This window comes from Podarcis gaigeae (assembly GCF_964106915.1).
Source record: "Podarcis gaigeae genome assembly, chromosome: 16".
In the NCBI taxonomy this organism is placed as follows: domain Eukaryota; kingdom Metazoa; phylum Chordata; class Lepidosauria; order Squamata; family Lacertidae; genus Podarcis; species Podarcis gaigeae.
Genome location: NC_139693.1, coordinates 1,075,953 through 1,093,834, shown reverse-complemented (window position 1 = coordinate 1,093,834; position 17,882 = coordinate 1,075,953).

Sequence of the window (17,882 nt, the reverse complement as noted above, 5' to 3'; positions counted from 1 at the left end):
AAAGTTATATTGAAACGTGTTCTGAGGGAGCCATTGTATGTTTGGTGTAATTGTAGCATACATGAGCTCACCAAGGGTACACAATGAAGGATAGGATTGTTTTACTTACAAGAGTTCATCTATAAGCTTTGTATTTGGGTGCTCATGGAAATCCTTTTCTTCAAATAAAAAGCCAAAATAAGAAACAATTCCTCCAATGACTAGGTCCCCTCTCCGATAATTCTGGTATGGAAGCTGGAAAGGCTCCATCATGGTGCATCCAGCAGAGTGGTCCTTGCTCTCAGTTGGAGGCAACTGTAGCCACAAGAAGAGAAGAATCTGCAGCAGAAATGTTCTTACCATCTTGGGGCTGACGGGTTGCTGAAAGTCAGATTTCTATCTCATCTACCATAAACTGCATTACAAGAACATTCATTTAATGACTTTAGATTGTTTTGATAAAGGGAAAAAGCCAAAGATCTGATCTATGAAAATCTGCATGTTCAGAATTTCTCATCGGGGCTCTAAATGACACAGGATTTATTTTATATACACTTTCACACTCTGACATTGATTGTGCTCATGGCCTGATAAAGTGTACATGGGATTTGGCAAGACTGATGATAAAACCCAGCAATTTGAGATAATTACTGGTTCCAAATTATCTCCTTAGAGCATTGAGCTCTGTGGCTTCTAGTAAGATCAAAATAATAATGCATATTTGTTATTGAGTAGTGCCCTGGTAATTGCGAGTGCCCCAGGCAAGCAAGCAGTCCAGCTGCAAACTGGTGCCCTGAAGGGAGCTTCCTATTTTCCCCAACACTCTTCCTCAATCACACCTGCACTATTTCCCCCAACTGCACATGTGTCACCAATGGAGACACGATTTTCAGGATTTTCAGGGATGTTTCCTGTGTACCAGTTAAAGGGAGGGAGGGAAGGATTCAGAAATCCTATATTACATGGGCTAACAGCAGAAACTGACTTGCTACTGTATATAAAAAATATAGATCAATGCATATGGAAGTGGAGAATTTCTCTTTGTTATCTGGAGTTGGAGAGCAATGTGAGGGACTTATGAAGGTGACAATGAAGGCTTAAATGCAGTGGTACAATTTGAAACATACAATGCATGTGGTTGTGGCATGTGGGAAGGGAAAGGACAATAAGATCATGAAATTGACAGAGTGACTGACAGAGACAAGCTGAAGGTTAAGTTCCAATATTTACCTTTTTATATGGTGGGGTACCTAATATATAAGATCCTTCTTGAGTTTTCACTGTTACCCCTCAGTTGGAGAATGGTCTCCCTGGGAAGAGGCTGGGTTTTGCCCCTTTGGGGGGTGACTTTGGGGCTATCACAATGAACTCCTGAACTTCAGGATTCACCACTGCACCACTAGTCAAGAGAATAAGAAAGAGGCCGTATGGTGTTTGGGTGAGATATAAGAATTTTTGGGGAATTATCCCCCACCAAAGCAAATGCCCTAAAGAAAATTAATATGGAAAGGAAATGGGGGACTTATAGAGATATAAAGACTTTTGCTGATGCCTGTTTTAAACTTTAAAAATAGAAGACATCGAGGACTGAGTATAAGACTGTGAGTAGGCCCAGTGAGACCCAACAGGACCTGCTGCTGCCGCGGAAAGATCCAATGGGGCCTGCTGATGGTAGCCCTGCCAAGGCCCAGCCCCTCAAGATGGAAGGGGAGCTCAGCTCCATTCCAAGTATATTTGGGGTAGTGGCTGAGGTGTCCTAAGACTCATAGAGTTGACCCCTCTGCTTCTGTGATATTAAGGGTTGTGTGTGATATATATAGATCAGGAGATGAAGTTTTTCATGAACATTGTCACCTGAAATACTTGAAGGTCAAGATACAGCTAAAAGAAGAGAACATGGGGCACAGAAGAAGAAAAAGATGGTGATCTTGCAAGGAACACAGAAGTTCAGCGATGGTGACGTAGAAAAATTGCAGTTGTGTACTCAAGACTACATAGCACAGAGTGTTAACTTCTTAAATCCACCTTGCAATTATGGTGTCAAAAAGGTGGGATTGTGCAACTAAGTTGTTCTAGGAGGAGGTGGTCCTTCAAAAGTCCCTGCCCTATGCTGCTTAGAACATTAAATATCATTGCCCAGACAGGCCCATTATGTGGCCCATGAAAGCAGCAAAGTAACCAGACTGTACAATAGTGATGGGATAAAATCAGGACAAATCTTTGTTGGCAGCAGCAGGCAGGGCAAGGGTTGGCATGACATTGAGTCCCAGGATCAGTTCATCATTCCACAAGCCCTTGTTGATGGAATGGATCCGCTGGGCTTGGATCACTCCAAACGGGAGTCGGCCAGTGTTGAACCTTGCCGTGGTGCAGGCCAAGCAAGCAAGGTCTCCCTTGGGGACCAGGGTGCAGGTTCCAACCAGGCAGATACCGAAACCATGCTTGGGTTTGCCATGGTCAATCCGCCCCTCAGGCCCCTCACGGGGGACCCCCTGTACCATGTTGATGCTGACCAATGCCATTTCCATCCTCATGAAAACAATGTTCTTCCGCCTATCAAAGGAAAGGCATAATTTCACTGAGGGAAAGCCCACCCCACCCCACCCCACCCCAAAAAAGCCAAGTGCCAATCACGTTTGGAGAAAAAATATTCCTTTCTGACCCTGTCAACCAACGACCCAAAATTGCCCAATGAAGGCTCTATCCTGAGGGAGGGCAGGCGGGAAGCTCTGAAAGCTCTAGAGGAAACAGCCTTATATAGGCCTGCCCTCCCCTCTGCAGCAAGGGCTTATGGGACAGCTTTTTCCCCATTAGTCCATCACACAGAGCAGATACTGGGGAAAACCTTGCTCAGTATTTTGCTGCACTCTGTGGGCCACAACGCTTCTGGGCACGGAGCGGGGCTTATGGATACTTTGAATTGTGCGTGCAAATATTTTAGGCAGCCACTAAAATAGTTTGAATGGCTGAGCCACATTCTTCAGATCATTGGCACTGGGCAACAGCCTGGCCGCAGCATCCCAGCCTAGAAGAAGATTCCCAGTACTTTTCAGAGACAGACCCACGTTCATGGATGAGCCCAAACCTAGTGTTCAAATTATAAGCATTTCATTGTGATGGGATTCACATAGGATATTTGCCTTGTTAAGTGAGAGACAGTTTGTGTGTGTTGATCAGCTCTGCCTGAGTGTTTCGGGTCCCAGTTAGATATTTGCTTGTTGATATGATTAAACTAAAGTGTGGCAGACAGCAGATGAGAGAAAAGAGCAGGTTTCTCTCTTTCTTCCTGATTGTCAGCTGCTTACCGAAGTTTGCTTCATAATTAGAATCCTGGCTGACAAGTTGAATTGGGCTTCCTGCTGTGAAAATTACAGCTAATTGCAGAGCCTTGTCTTGGTTTGCTGCCCTTTTGGGACTTGGCACAAGGTGGACAGCACAGCATCCAGGTAAACACAGGTCACAGTTAATACCACGTAAAAGTCAAAGCGCTGTTTACAATGCAGCACAGAAAACTGTATAGCAAATGCTATTTTAAGGTTAGCTGTAATACTGAATAATCAGGAATAATGATGATCTGTGAAAATTGCACCTGTATGTAGCATATGCGATGGCTGTAAGGGCTCTCTGTCAATTATCTCTAATTGCAGGGTCTTCACACAGTGTTTGCCGTTGGGAGATGCCCCTGGAGAGTTCGCTCCAAATGACAAGAACAGCATTCAGTTATACAGCTTAACACTAGTGCACATACCAAGGCAGATCTGGACTTTAGAGAGCTGATTTAACGCAGATCAGAGAGTTTTATGAAAGGTTGCCAAAGAGGTTTACTGTTTCTTGCAATCCAGCTAGGCCACTCCTGTTTATGTGCCCAAGTCCAAAGTCATGTGCCATGAAATGTTTAATCCTTTCGCTTTAATTCATCAGGTCAAAGGTGAGGAAAACACAGCCCCAGGATCCGAACAGGACTCTCTCTGGTCCCAGGCCACAGACCCCATGGGCCCTGATTCACAGGCTGTATCCATTGCTAGTTGTACTCAGAGTAAACCCAGTCACATAAATGAGCATGATTATGTTGAGTGCATTAATTTCAGTGGGGCTAAGCAGACCTACTAGCATTAGATACCTGCATTAGATAGCATTAGATATATACTTGAGTTCTGATCATGCCTCTTCCTTGTCTGGATGGACAATAGAGAGGGGTGCTTGTAGGAACTGGCCTACTCTACAAAGGTAAAAATCACATCCACGGTTCCACTCACTTATCCCTCTGGCTTGTCTACCATTGGAGGGGTCTGTGATGAGCCCTGCAGAACAGACACTCTGGGACACTCTGAATCACCACCATGCCACTGACCCCCCCCCCCACTCAGGCCCACCATCATCCCTCCGCTGCCTTTACTTTTCCCCATGGCATGACTATTTTCCACCTTCCCATTTCAACTCTCTGGCATAATCTAGCAATTCTAAAATATAGACATGCTTTTACTCTCACAAGTTTGAATGTCATGCCCTCGGCTGGACTTGAGGGACAATTCCAACCGATTCCACACAAAAAATGCTTATGTCCCTGTGGAGATGGCAGTACCAAATCGGTGGCACATGCCCTTCTGGCTTGCACTCTGTATAAAGACTTGAGGAATGAGATTATCACCCCTCTTTTATTGCCCATTCCGGGTCGCCCAGCCAAAGATGAGCAGGTGACAGCAAAGGCTGCAAGGTTTTTAGCTGGGGCAATCAGAATAAGATCCACTATTTGACTATTGATTCAAAACCCTAAACTGTATTTTATATAATTCACTTTTTATTTCTATTCTTTGCATATTGCATTGTTGTTTTACTGCTATGGCCGATGGCTGATGCAAATAAAGATTCATTCATTCATTCATTCAACAGACAGTATAATAATACAATAATAACAGCCCCCCTCTTCAAAGCTTTAACAAGAAATAGATTATTTAATGGGTAAAGAGGAATATTTTTGCCTGGTGCCTAAAGACATGTAATGATGGTGTCAAGCGAGCCTCTCTGGGAAGAGTATTCCGGAGTAGGGGAGCCAGCACAGCAAAGGTCCATTCTTGAAAAGCTAAGAGAGCCATTGGCAACTGGACTGAATTACAGGGGCCCCAAATATGTATTTTTGGTGACCTCAGAAAATCAGCCTGTTCCTTGTTCCCAGACATGTACACAGAAGTCAAATTCTGACTGTAAGCTACTTGGGCTGGACTTTTTCAAATTGCTAATGATGCATGCGACAGAATGATAGGACTGTGGTACCTTGGTTTAAGAACAGCTTAGTACTGTGGTACCTTGGTTGTCAAACTTAATCCGTTCCGGAAGTCCATTCGACTCCCGGAATGGATCGAAAACCAAGGCATGGCTTCCAATTGGCTGCAGGAGCTGTAGGAGCTTCCTGCACTCAATCGTGGAAGCCATGTCGGACGTTGAACTTCCAAAGAGAGAGAGAGCCAGTGTGGTGTAGTGGTTAAGAGCGGTAGTCTCGTAATCCTGGGGAACCAGGTTCGCGTCTCCGCTCCTCCACATGCAGCTGCTGGGTGACCTTGGGCCAGTCACACTTCCTTGAAGTCTCTCAGCCCCACTCACCTCACAGAGTGTTTGTTGTGGGGGAGGAAGGGAAAGGAGAATGTTAGCCGCTTTGAGACTCCTTAAAGGGAGTGAAAGGCAGGATATCAAATCCAAACTCTTCTTCTTCTTCAAAGAATGTTCGAAAACCGGAACACTTACTCCAGCTTTTGAGCATTTGGGAGTCAAAATGCATGAGTACCAAGGCATTCGAGAACCAAGGTACGACTGTAATGTATAATATTTATTTTTATTTAAAAAAAGCTTGGGGCATCCTGGGTTTTACTTTTCCCAGACATGTACACAGAAGTCCAGTTCTGGCTGTAAACTACTTGGGCTAGGCTCTGTTCCTAATTGCTAGGTTTGGACGCTGCAGAATGATAGTACACTGGTACTTTCGTTTAAGAACAGCAAAGTTTATGAACAACATGGATTAAGAACGCTGCAAACCGAAAAGTAGGTGTTTTGGTTTCTGAACTTTGCCTTGGAAGCAGAACATGTTTCGCTTCCTGTTGAGTGTGTTCCATTTGTAAACTGAGTCTGCCGCTGTATGGGAAAGCATGCCTTGGTTTAAGAATGCTTTGGTTTAAGAATGGACTTCCGGAATGGATTAAGTTTGTAAACCAAGGTACCACTGTACTGCATAAGTAAAAAAAGAAGAAGAAGAAGCTCAACAACTTTCAGGGTGTCCTGGTTTTACTTTGAGAAATATGGCACCCCTAATATCAATTTGTTATTGGTAGTGTTAGGTTTCCAAGGGGTTGCTCATGCGCAAGCAGGCGAATCTCGCCCTGGCTGGCTGCTAATGTGAACTTTATCTGTCCGGAGAGCCACTCACCCGTGGCTGACTCAATCGCTGGCAGAATCCGTGAGTGGGTGTTTCTTAAACTTCCTCCAGCAAAGAAGCTCCTTGACGCCCAGTCTCCGCCTTCCCTCTCTGCGCGGAAGCCTTCTGCGCAGAGAGGGTGTGGGCAGTGGAGGACCCCTTCCTTCCAGGCAAGGAGTCATGGGACCGCCTCGGCACTTCTGACTCCTGCACCCCCTCCCCACTGGAGCTGCGTTTATTCTCTTACCCAGAAGATGAGCTGCTTCTCCCAATCCCTGGAGGCTCTCTATAATCCCTCTGGCTTTTGCTCTCTCTCTCCGGCACTGATGGCAGTTCCCTGACAGGTAGCAATATGGGGGCAAACAATACTGGGAAGTCAAGTGATGACAGAGATGAACCCATCTTCAGGGTGGGGGACAGGATGGGACGGGACTGAATCACATGTACTCTCAGACTTGACTATGTTTAAACCCAGACCTTCATTTTCTGCCAACTAAGAATGATCTCTGGGAAAACTTAACTCTTGCTCAGGACTAAGCAATGCTGCCTACTTATTATCTCTCAAGGAAGACAATCATAGTTCTACAATTCAGCAGGGAGAGGCTTTAGCAATTTGGTCAGGCATGATGCAACTGCAAATACGAAGAACACTCTGAGGAATTATTTCCATCACTGTCAAATTGCTGGCTTCCATCCTCTTACATAGTAGATATACACATTTTGTTTGGATTAAAAAACAATTGCATTATTAAAAAGGCATAACAGCTTCCTATTGTTCAGAGCTATATCTAGGCACAGCCAGGGTTCTGCCAGTCTTTTGTATCATTATTCTTCTTTTCCATGTTTGGATATGCTTCCATCCAGTCATCAATTCAAGGAACATTCTTTTTGTGAAATGTGAACTTCCTTGACTAGGCATGGTTTAGCACATGATTTAGCACATAGTTTAGCATATTGTTTCACTGAAATGCTGCTTCACCACAATGTACCTTATGTTCTCTTGGGTAACAGTCATGGGTATAGTTATTTTCTTTGCAAACCAAGGAACGGTGAAATTCTATAACTAAACTGCTACAGATGGTGATTTTTAAAAAGAAGTAATAATAACGTTATTATTTGTATCCCCGCACTCTCCAGTCATCCTTGGGAATAATGTGTGAAGAAAAAGAAAATTTGCTGGCTGGGGCTACTGACAGTTGAAGAACCATTTTTAACTCAAAGACCAAAGCGCTGGTGCATAGATTACTTAACAGCCCCCTATTCAAAGGATACTTTAGCCAAACTGATAACACCTGCCTATAAGGCTGTAGTGGAAACATGGGAATCTACATTGGGAATGGAAGATTTCTGAGCAGGATCCTGCTGGTGCTCTTTCTGCTGTTACTTCTGTTTCACACCATATGTAAGGCACATTCTATTAACTGCAGCATTTATGATGATCCTCTTCCTATTGCTCACGAATTTTACCATCCAGGAGGCCTTTTAATTGGTGAGATGGTTTCCCAAGTCATATACTTCTCTAATATCCAGTCTTTCAGGGAACAGCCTTCACAGATACTGATTGATGAACCTATGTAAGACATTATTTATTCCCCTTCTATCTGTGTATAATATAGTCAGACCGTAATGACTGAAAACGCATCATTAACCAATACCATGATTTATATTTTGATGTTCTTCTTCATGGAAACCCAATAAAATTTTAAGGGGGGGTTAAGCATTCTTCAGTATTATGGAAGAGTATGAGGTACTCAACCTCAGCATGACAAGATGAGGGGCAAGGGTGGATATGGAGAGGAGAGAGAGAGAGAGAGAGAGAGAGAGAGAGAGAGAGAGAGACAGGAAGCCCCCAGTTTACACGAGGGTCACGTTCCGGGAATCATGCCAAAAGTCAGCTTTGTATATAGTCAATATAAATCGGGTTCGAGGGCAGATGGGATTCCCAAAGTCTTTTTTCCCAGACACCCACTCTCTTTGGATTAATTTTTTATTGTTTTGCCAGGCATGTAAAGCTGAATACAGATTGTGGGTTTACAGTATTCATTTCTCTTATTAACTGGTTGTAATGCTATTAAGTTTTTCTTTGCAAGGCCCACTGAAATAAACAGTTCGGTGCTTCTTTTTGTTATTTAGTAAGCCTTCTACAACATTTCCACATGGTGGTTCATGCCTTGTCACTGCCCACTATTTCTGTTCTGCCCACACCTTGTTCCTTCTCAACCTTGAGGTATGTGAGTTTATGTCCATGTGCACCTTCTGATTCCTCTCTATGGAACACAATTCCTGCTCTTTTCTGTCTCTCCTCACTTCCTCCCCTCGCTTTCCCCTCAGATTGCTCCACTGCTGCCCTCATAGAGCTTCATTTTCTGTTCAATTGCTCAGGTGAAGTTCAGAGCCTGGAAAAGTATTCAGAGCAAAGAGCTTTGCTCTTCCCATTTCATTATTTAGTTATATGTACTTCTGGGAGGCATAACCACCTACAACATCTCATGGTGAGGTAAGCAGTCAGCAAGGGAAGGGATCAGAGGTTCTGTGGCCTCAGGTGATGTTCTCTATGGCTTTCTTGCACCTATGGGCACTGTGTTGGCAAGGCCACACCTATTGACTTTCAACTACTAGTTTTTATTGGTACAAAGAGTAACTCTGTGAATTGCAGGGAGCATTTCTTCTTCCTCTTCTTCTTTTTCCTCATTTCAGTCCATTCTGTTGTAATTTTATTACAGCTCCGTGCCAAAGAACTACCAGCACATCCTGGCCTTAGCATTTGCTGTCAAAGAGATCAATGAGAATCCCAAAGTCTTATCCAACATCTCTCTAGGGTTCCGCGTCCTCAACAGCTACTACACTGCAAGGATGACCTACAAGGCCACGCTCAACCTGCTTTCCACACAGCATAGATTTGTCCCCAACTTCAAGTGTCACAAGTGGAACAACCTGATAGCTCTCATTGGAGGATGCATCTCTGAAATCTCTGCCAATATGGCCACCATTTCAGCAACCCACAAGATTCCACAGGTAAATTGGGAGCATGGGTGTATGGGAAATACTATCTTGATTTCAACACAGTCTTGACAAGGTTCCTGCAAAGTTTTATTCAGGAGGGCAGTTTGTATTGGGATTGACCAAGCAGTGCTGAGAGTCAATTGTACAGAAAACTCGAGTATCTGTAAATTGAAGTGGAATGGAATGATTGTGTCTAGGATGTAAAGGATTTGAGTTTTTGTGGATTCTTTCTTTTTCATTTGTACTAGACCTAATACACAACTGAAAACACATAATGTAATCAATGGCTGACAGAACTGTGTAACTTTAGTCCAGAGAGGAAGAGACTAAGGAGGTTAATATAGTACTCTAAAATACCTTAATGGCTGTTACATAGAAGAAGGGAAATACTTGTTCTCTGCTGCTCTATACGGCTGGACTACATATTTTTAAAACATTAGGAGAAACAATAAAAAATTATCAATAATGAAGCAGATTACTGGCTATTCTTCCACACTGTTTTTCCTTACTGGAGGTTTTCGTCTAGAAGAACCTAAGCAGACATTTATTGCATAAGCTACACCTCTGAAGTACCTGTTAATCCTGTAGTTTTACATTCACTCATAATCCACAAGAAACAAAAGAAAACACCTCATGCATTCTATTTTAGCTCACATATGGATCCTTTTCGGCGATACAGGATGCAAACAAGCTATTCCCATTTTTATACCAGATGGTCCCAAATGAAGCCAAACAGCACATAGGAATTGTGCGATTACTTCAACATTTCAAATGGACATGGATTGTACTTTGTGCTGTGGATAATGACAAAGGGAACCAGTTTCTACAGGCAATTTTACCACTACTCTTTGAGCATGGCATCTGCTATGATTTCATAGTAAGATTAGAAAATTGGAATTATCTGGATGAGATGATACGCTTGTTTTTAAAGCATCGGGAAAGTTATGCAATTGCATTTGAGACAAAAGCTAATGTATTTGTGGCTTATGGGGAGCCTCCATCCTTTCAGGTTTTGAGAGTATTGTCGTTTGTAGTACCTGTAATGGGATGGCCACCACTGGGTAAAGTGTGGGTTGCTACATCTCACTGGGATTTTGCATCAGTGTCTATTCAGAAAGACTGGGAAATACAAATGTTCCATGGTACTCTATCCTTCACAGTCCACTCCAGTCAGCCATTAGGGTTCCAGAAGTTCATTCAGACGATAAGACCCTTCTGGCACAAAGAGGATGTTTTCATCCAGGACGTCTGGGAACAGACTTTCACCTGCTCCCTGAAAGCATCTAACGGACAGGAGGTGGAGGCTGGGCAGAAAGACCCCTGCACTTTGGAGGAGAAACTGGAGAACCTTCCTGGGGTTGTGTTTGAAAAACACATGACTGGTCACAGCTACAATGTCTACAAAGCTGTCTATGCTGTGGCACATGCTTTGAACTCCATATACAAATCCAGCTTCAAACACAGCAGACTGGCAAGAGAAGAGAGATTTGCCTTTCTGAATGTGCAACCATGGCAGGTAATGACAACTCAGAACTTCTTTGCTTTGCCTCCATCTACCACTGATCTCCTGGCTTTTCACCTCACCAGTCCCAATGAGCTCCAGCCGTGTCTGATGGAAAGAGCCACAGAAATTAGCCTGCCTGACCTTGTGCACATTTACTCAGAGTCAACATCACTGTCATGCTAGCTTGCCAAATATCTGCAGTAGGAACCCAACTACCGATCTGTTTTGCAAGACATTTTCATACAATCTATCCCCTCCAACAACCGTTCTTTATACAGATAGGTAGCCGTGTTGGTCTGCCATAGTCAAAACAAAACAAAAATTCCTTCCAGTAGCACCTTAAAGACCAACTAAGTCAGTTCTGACTTAGTTGGTCTTTAAGGTGCTACTGGAAGGAATTTTTTTTTGTTTTAACCGTTCTTTATGTAATTCATTTCATGTTAATGATGATAATAGACAAGTTGAAATACTGCATCACCATATATACTGCTTTAAGCACAGTTAGTCATGTCATTAATTCCATGTAAATATTTCAATATTCCAGGTCCATCCCTTTCTGAAGAGCCTTGTATTCAACATCAGCGCTGGAGATATGGTGCACTTTGATGAACATGGAGAACTCATTGAAGGTTTTGATGTTACCAATTGGATCACTTTCCCCAATGGCTCACTGACTAGATTGAAAGTTGGACGACTGGAGCCTCAGGCTCCAGCTGGCAAAGAGTTAACCATCAATGATGAGCAAATTGTGTGGCATCCATGTTTTAATCAGGTGAATTATAACTGCAAACTCTTGCCTATATGAAAGGGGAATGTTCCCTTCTGAACAGCTCACCATTCCGTCAGTTCTTAAGGTGCCCTATTGTAGATCTTATGCTTTATGATCCTTGACCTCATAAATTGATCTCAAACCTTAAATTAAAGCAAGGAGTTCTTTTGGCCATCTGTGATATTTAGTTTCTTTATGAAAAAAATTCACATAAGCCAATTACAAAGCTTTGGAAAATAAAATATTTTGCTAAAATGTCACAGAATATCATGTAGTCATTTCTGGAAGGAAAAAAGATGGACCTTGCTTTTATCTCCAAGATACCTTTATCTTATTTCTACAACTTCATATTTTGGGGGGTTTGGAAATCGCATTGTCTTTCCTATGATCAGCTTTAATGCTGAGTCTTAGACTGATCAAACCTAGAGATGAAGTTGGGAATTGCTAACAAAGGGGCGACAGAGGAGCCGAGCCAACCGGTTCATCCTCAGTCTCTCTGCCCCTCACATGAGTCTAATCACATGGAGGTGAAAAGGGCTAATCTATTGTTGCTCATCTATATGATTTTGCACAGGCGCTGCCCCTTTCTGTGTGCAATGACAACTGCAACCCTGGCTTCAGCAGAAAAAAGAAGGAAGGAGAGAAGTTTTGCTGCTATGATTGTGCTCCGTGTCCAGAAGGAATGATCTCTAGTCAGAAAGGTGGGAGGCAGGAATTCCCATGACCTAATTTATGGGATATATATATATATATATATATATATATATATATGCTATTTATTACCTTTGTTTTGAGACTGCTGGTGAATGCAGAGAAGTCTAATACTAAAGGAATTTTCAGAAACAATCATCTTGTTGTTGAGTTGTTGTCATTTTTTAAAAAAAATTGTCAAAGTTATTGGGCTTTTATAGGATTTTTAAAGGATCTTAAAACAACAACAACCTACCTACTTGCCATACGTTCAGGTTTCTCCAGGCAATTTGCTTATTCAGCAACAATCTGCCTGGACGCCTTTTGGCAGACTGATTCCGAGATCTGTCAGGGAAAACTTGGGCGTATGGCAGACCTACATTAGACTGATCACAATTTTGCTGCCTGCACAACTCATGGGACATTGTGAGTATAAAGTGGAGGGAACGAAGTATGCCACTTGTAGTTCCTTGGATATAAATGTAGTAAATGTAATACCGGTAACTAAATGTAGATGAATGGATGGATGGGTGATTAGAAGTCTATCTGAGATGGAAAAATGAGTAAAGTGCCCCTCAGTTTCCAGCAATTTCCCAGGTACTGAAAAGGTCATCTCCTGGTTACTGCCCACTCTAAACATGGGGTTAGAAATCTAACAAAGGGGCGACTGTGGAGCTGAGCCAACTGGTTCATCCTCAGTCTCTCTGCCCCTCACATGAGTCTAATCACATGGAGGTGAAGGACTGAAAAGGGCTAATCTATTGTTGCTCATCTATATGATTTTGCACAGGCGCTGCCCCTTTCTGTGTGCAATGACAACTGCAACCCTGGCTTCAGTAGGAAAAAGAAGGAAGGAGAGAAGTTTTGCTGCTATGATTGTGCTCCGTGTCCAGAAGTAATGATCTCTAGTCAGAAAGGTGGAAGGCAGGAATTCCTATGCATGTTATTTATTACCTTTGTTTGGAGAATGCTGGTGAATGCAGAGCAGTCTAATACTAAAGGAATTTTCAGAAACAATTATCTTGTTGTTGAGTTGTCATTTTTAAAAAAATATTCTTGGGTCAAAGTTATTGGACTTTTACAGGATTTTAAAAGGATTTTTTTTAAAAAATCCCTCTACTTGCCATACATCTGGGTTTTCCCAGATATTTTGCCGATTCAGCAAAAATCCACCTGGATGCCATTTGTCAGCCCAATTCCCAGATGTGCCAGGGAAAACCTGGACGTATGGCAGCCCTACATTAGACTGATCACAATTTTGCTGCCTGCACAACTCATGGGACATTGTGAGTATAAAGTGGAGGGAACGAAGTATGCCACTTGTAGTTCCTTGGATATAAATGTAATAAATCAATGTAGATGGATGAAGGAATGAATGAAAGATTAGACACCTGTCTGAGATGGAAAAATGAGCAAAGTGCCCCTTGGTTGCCAGCAATTTCCCAGGCACTGAAAAGGTCCTCTCCTGGTTCCTGCCAACTCTAAAGCCAGGGTGAGAAACCTTTTGCATCCTCAGGGCCTCATCCTGTTCTGTGCAACTTTCTAGAAGTAATTGGTGGGTCCTGAGGCAAAAGTGGAGGGAGCAACTAAGGTGAGTTTTAACTTCTACCGTGGGCTACTTTTTATACAAACTTTCTATGAGATTCACTTCTCCTGGATTTTGTCAAAGAACTGCAGGAACACAAAAATAGACACCCTCAAATCTTCTTGTGGCTGATTGCTTTTGAATGGCCTAGTGTAAAGGGGTACTTAAATAGCTGTTTGTGTTTAGATAGATGTTGGTCAGCCTTTTGAAATACCTCTTCCCTTTTTCAGACAGAGACGCTTGCATCAATTGTCCAGAAGACCAATATCCCAACAAGGATCAAACTCAATGTGTTCCCAGGATTGTGAGCTTCCTCTCTTACAAAGAAAATCTGGGGATCATCTTAGTGGTGTTGGCTATTTCTCTCTCTCTCATCACAACTTTAGTACTTGGCATTTTCCTGAAGTACAAGGATACTCCCATAGTCAAAGCCAACAACCGGACCCTCACCTACATCCTTCTCATCTCCCTCCTCCTTTGCTTCCTGTGCTCCTTGCTTTTCATCGGACAGCCTGGAAGAGTGATCTGTCTTCTCCGACAAATGGCTTTTGGCCTTGTTTTCTCTTTGGCCATTTCCACAGTGTTGGCAAAGACGGTCACTGTGGTTGTGGCATTTATGGCCACCAAACCAGGATCCAGCATAAGGAAGTGGGTGGGGAAAGGACTGACCAATTCGATTGTCTTCTTCTGCTGCTTCATCCAAGCTGCCATTTGTGCTCTTTGGTTAAGTACTTCTCCACCGTTTCCAGATAAGGACACGCATTCAGTGATTGGGGAAATCATACTTGAATGTAACGAGGGTTCAGCTTCCTTATTTTACTCCGTCTTAGGCTACATGGGCTCTCTGGCCACCGCCAGCTTCATAGTAGCTTTCTTTTCCAGGAAACTCCCTGACAGTTTCAATGAGGCCAAATTTATCACTTTCAGCATGTTGGTGTTTTGCAGTGTTTGGTTGTCCTTTGTGCCAACCTACTTGAGCACCAAAGGGAAATACATGGTGGCTGTGGAGATCTTCTCCATCTTGGCCTCCAGTGCTGGATTACTGGGTTGCATCTTTTCCCCCAAATGCTACATTATTGTGCTGAGGCCTGAGCTGAACAGCAGGGAACAAATGATAAGGAAGAAAAAAATAAAGTAATGCAGATCAATCTCTTTATTTAACTCTTACACATATTTCATAGAATACGACGGCAGTAGAAATGTCATTGGAATTGTGGTATGAGTGTTTGATGCATTCCCTCCCCAAATTCAGTTGACCCCATCTCATGTTGACCTTGTACTCGCATAAAGAATGAGGCATGACTTCGTTTTTGAGGATTTATTTCAACAGCCAATTTTATTGTATAAAACTAAAACATATTTTATGTGAACTAATTCCCAACCGTTCCTAATCCTATATGAGCATAAAACCTATGCCACGCGAGGTTTTGAGACACTGGGTGGTTTAATGAGTCAGATTATGGGAAATATTCAAAGAGGTGCTTTTGGTTTTGGGGTTTTTATTTAAAATTAGGGTATGGATTCTGTCCATTTTAAATGCCCTCCCCGCATCTTGAGTTACTGTAGGTAAATGTATTTATCTTCTCATACTGGGAAATTAGGCCTTCTTCTTGTTCACTAAGATGAATGGAAGTTGAGGGAGATGTAAAACGATCCAGATTATCACAAGATTTCAACTGAATAAACCAACCTCTTTCCAGGGATTTGTTTTTCCCTGAGCTGAGCAGACATGTCTGCCCACTAAAATGAAATATCACTCAACTCCAGAGCTGGATCAGACTTAGAGGCTGATTTTGTCTCTCTAAATCTTACATCATAGAATCCATACCAAATTTCTGCCCTCAGTAAACAGATCTTGAAATCAAAATGGCATCAATTTCTCAATTGACTAATCCAATATATGTAAAGAAATGTTCCCTGCATCTTGCATTTTCCATTGATCTGGTTAGTGGAGAATGCATATGGGAGAAATTATAGCAAACAGTTGTAAAAGGTGGGTGGCTGTACTTAATTATAAAGATGCAACAAGACTTCTGTAAAAGTTCATGTAGCACACTCTTTGGAATAGTCAAGTAGTACTCCAGCTTTGGGGTGTGGGTGACAAAATGTTTTCAGGCTCTATTGTTTAATGTGAATGAAAACAATATTAGTATCACCTCATTCTGTACATTGGTAGACCAGTATACAGTATCTGAGGGATAGACCAGATTCACTCTTGCTGTATGATGATGAAGTAGTTTTTGTGTCTTCCTCACAAATGAGTTGAGTAGTATAAGAGGTTTTATATTCTGCTATTCATCCAGATGTTTAATGTTGGTAAGAAACAGAGTATGATTTCTAGAAAACGTCAGTGACAACATATGAATGGAATCAAATTGCCCAAATAAAGTTTGTTAAGGGAAGCCCTGTTCAGGGGAAGTTTTTAAGGTTTGATGTCATATTGTGTTTTAATTTGTTGAAAGCCGCCCACTTTTGAAGCTGTTTTTGTAGGTCTTTGGACCATAATAAAGAATGTATGCAAGCACTAAGCATCTTTGTTGGGAGTATCTAAGAAAGTGTTGTGTCTTGAAAAAGTAAACCAAAAGTCTCCTTTGAATTAACTGGTCATTTATTTGACTCTTTCCTTTTGTTTAACAATTCATTCTTCAAAGGTCTGGCAGATTTTTTGCATGATACCTTATCAGGGCTGGCCCAGGTTGCTTTGCCACGTGAGGCAAAAGAGAAAATGCCACCCCCTGCCACCCCCTCTTCCTCTGCAGACCCTGCCTCATTGTGGAGGTGGCAGGATAGTCAAAGGAGGCTGCAGCAGGTGGGCCTGGATGAAAGCCAGATCCAGTCCTCTTTATGTTAAGCTGAATTGACGTACATGGCACCTTTCCATCACACAGAACAACATTTAGCTACTACAACCCACAAACTCAAATGGGAACACGTGAACACAGAACAATTCAGTCTCACTAATGGGAGTGCTTTCCTTGGAGTAGTTAAAAGAATTTCCAAAAGACAATAAAGGCAGTCTGACTCTTTTAAATGACTGTCCAGGTAAAAATGAGTAGATTCCTAGAAATAACCAGCTTTTCATTTCCCCCCTCAGATATGGATGCTTGTATCAAATGTCCCGAAGACCAGTATCCCAGCAAAGGACCACAGTCAATGCATTCCCAAAGTTCTAAGCTTCCTCTCTTACACAGAAAACTTAGGGATTATCCTGGCTACTTTGGCCATTTCTTTCTCTTTCACCACCATTCTAGTGCTGGGATGTTTTATGAAACGCAGGGACACACCCATAGTCAAGGCCAATAACCGGACCCTGACTTACATCCTCCTCGTTTCTCTTCTTCTTTGTTTCCTCTCCGCTTTGCTCTTCATTGGACAGCCAGGAGAAGGGATCTGCCTTCTACGCCAAATGGTCTTTGGCATCGTCTTCTCTGTGGCTCTTTCTTGTGTCTTGGCAAAGACCATAACAGTGGTTCTGGCATTCATGGCCACCAAACCAGGATCTGGGATGAGGAAATGGGTGGGGGAAAGACTGGCAAATTCAATTGTCCTCGTCTGCACCTTCATTCAAGCTGGCATTTGTATCCTGTGGTTAAGTACTTCCCCTCCATTCCCAGATTCGGACATGCACTCACTGAATGGGAAAATCATCTTGGAATGTAATGAGGGTTCAGCGATCATGTTTTACTGTTTCTTGGGCTACATGGGCTCCCTAGCTGCAATCAGCTTCATTGTGGCTTTTCCGGCCAGGAAATTACCTGATAGTTTCAATGAGGCCAAATTTATTACTTTCAGCATGTTGGTGTTTTGCAGTGTTTAGTTGTCCTTTGTTCCAACCTACCTAAGCACTAAAGGAAAACACATGGTGGCTGTGGAGATCTTCTCCATCTTGGCCTCCAGTGCTGGATTACTGGGTTGCATCTTTTCTCCTAAATGCTACATAATTTTATTG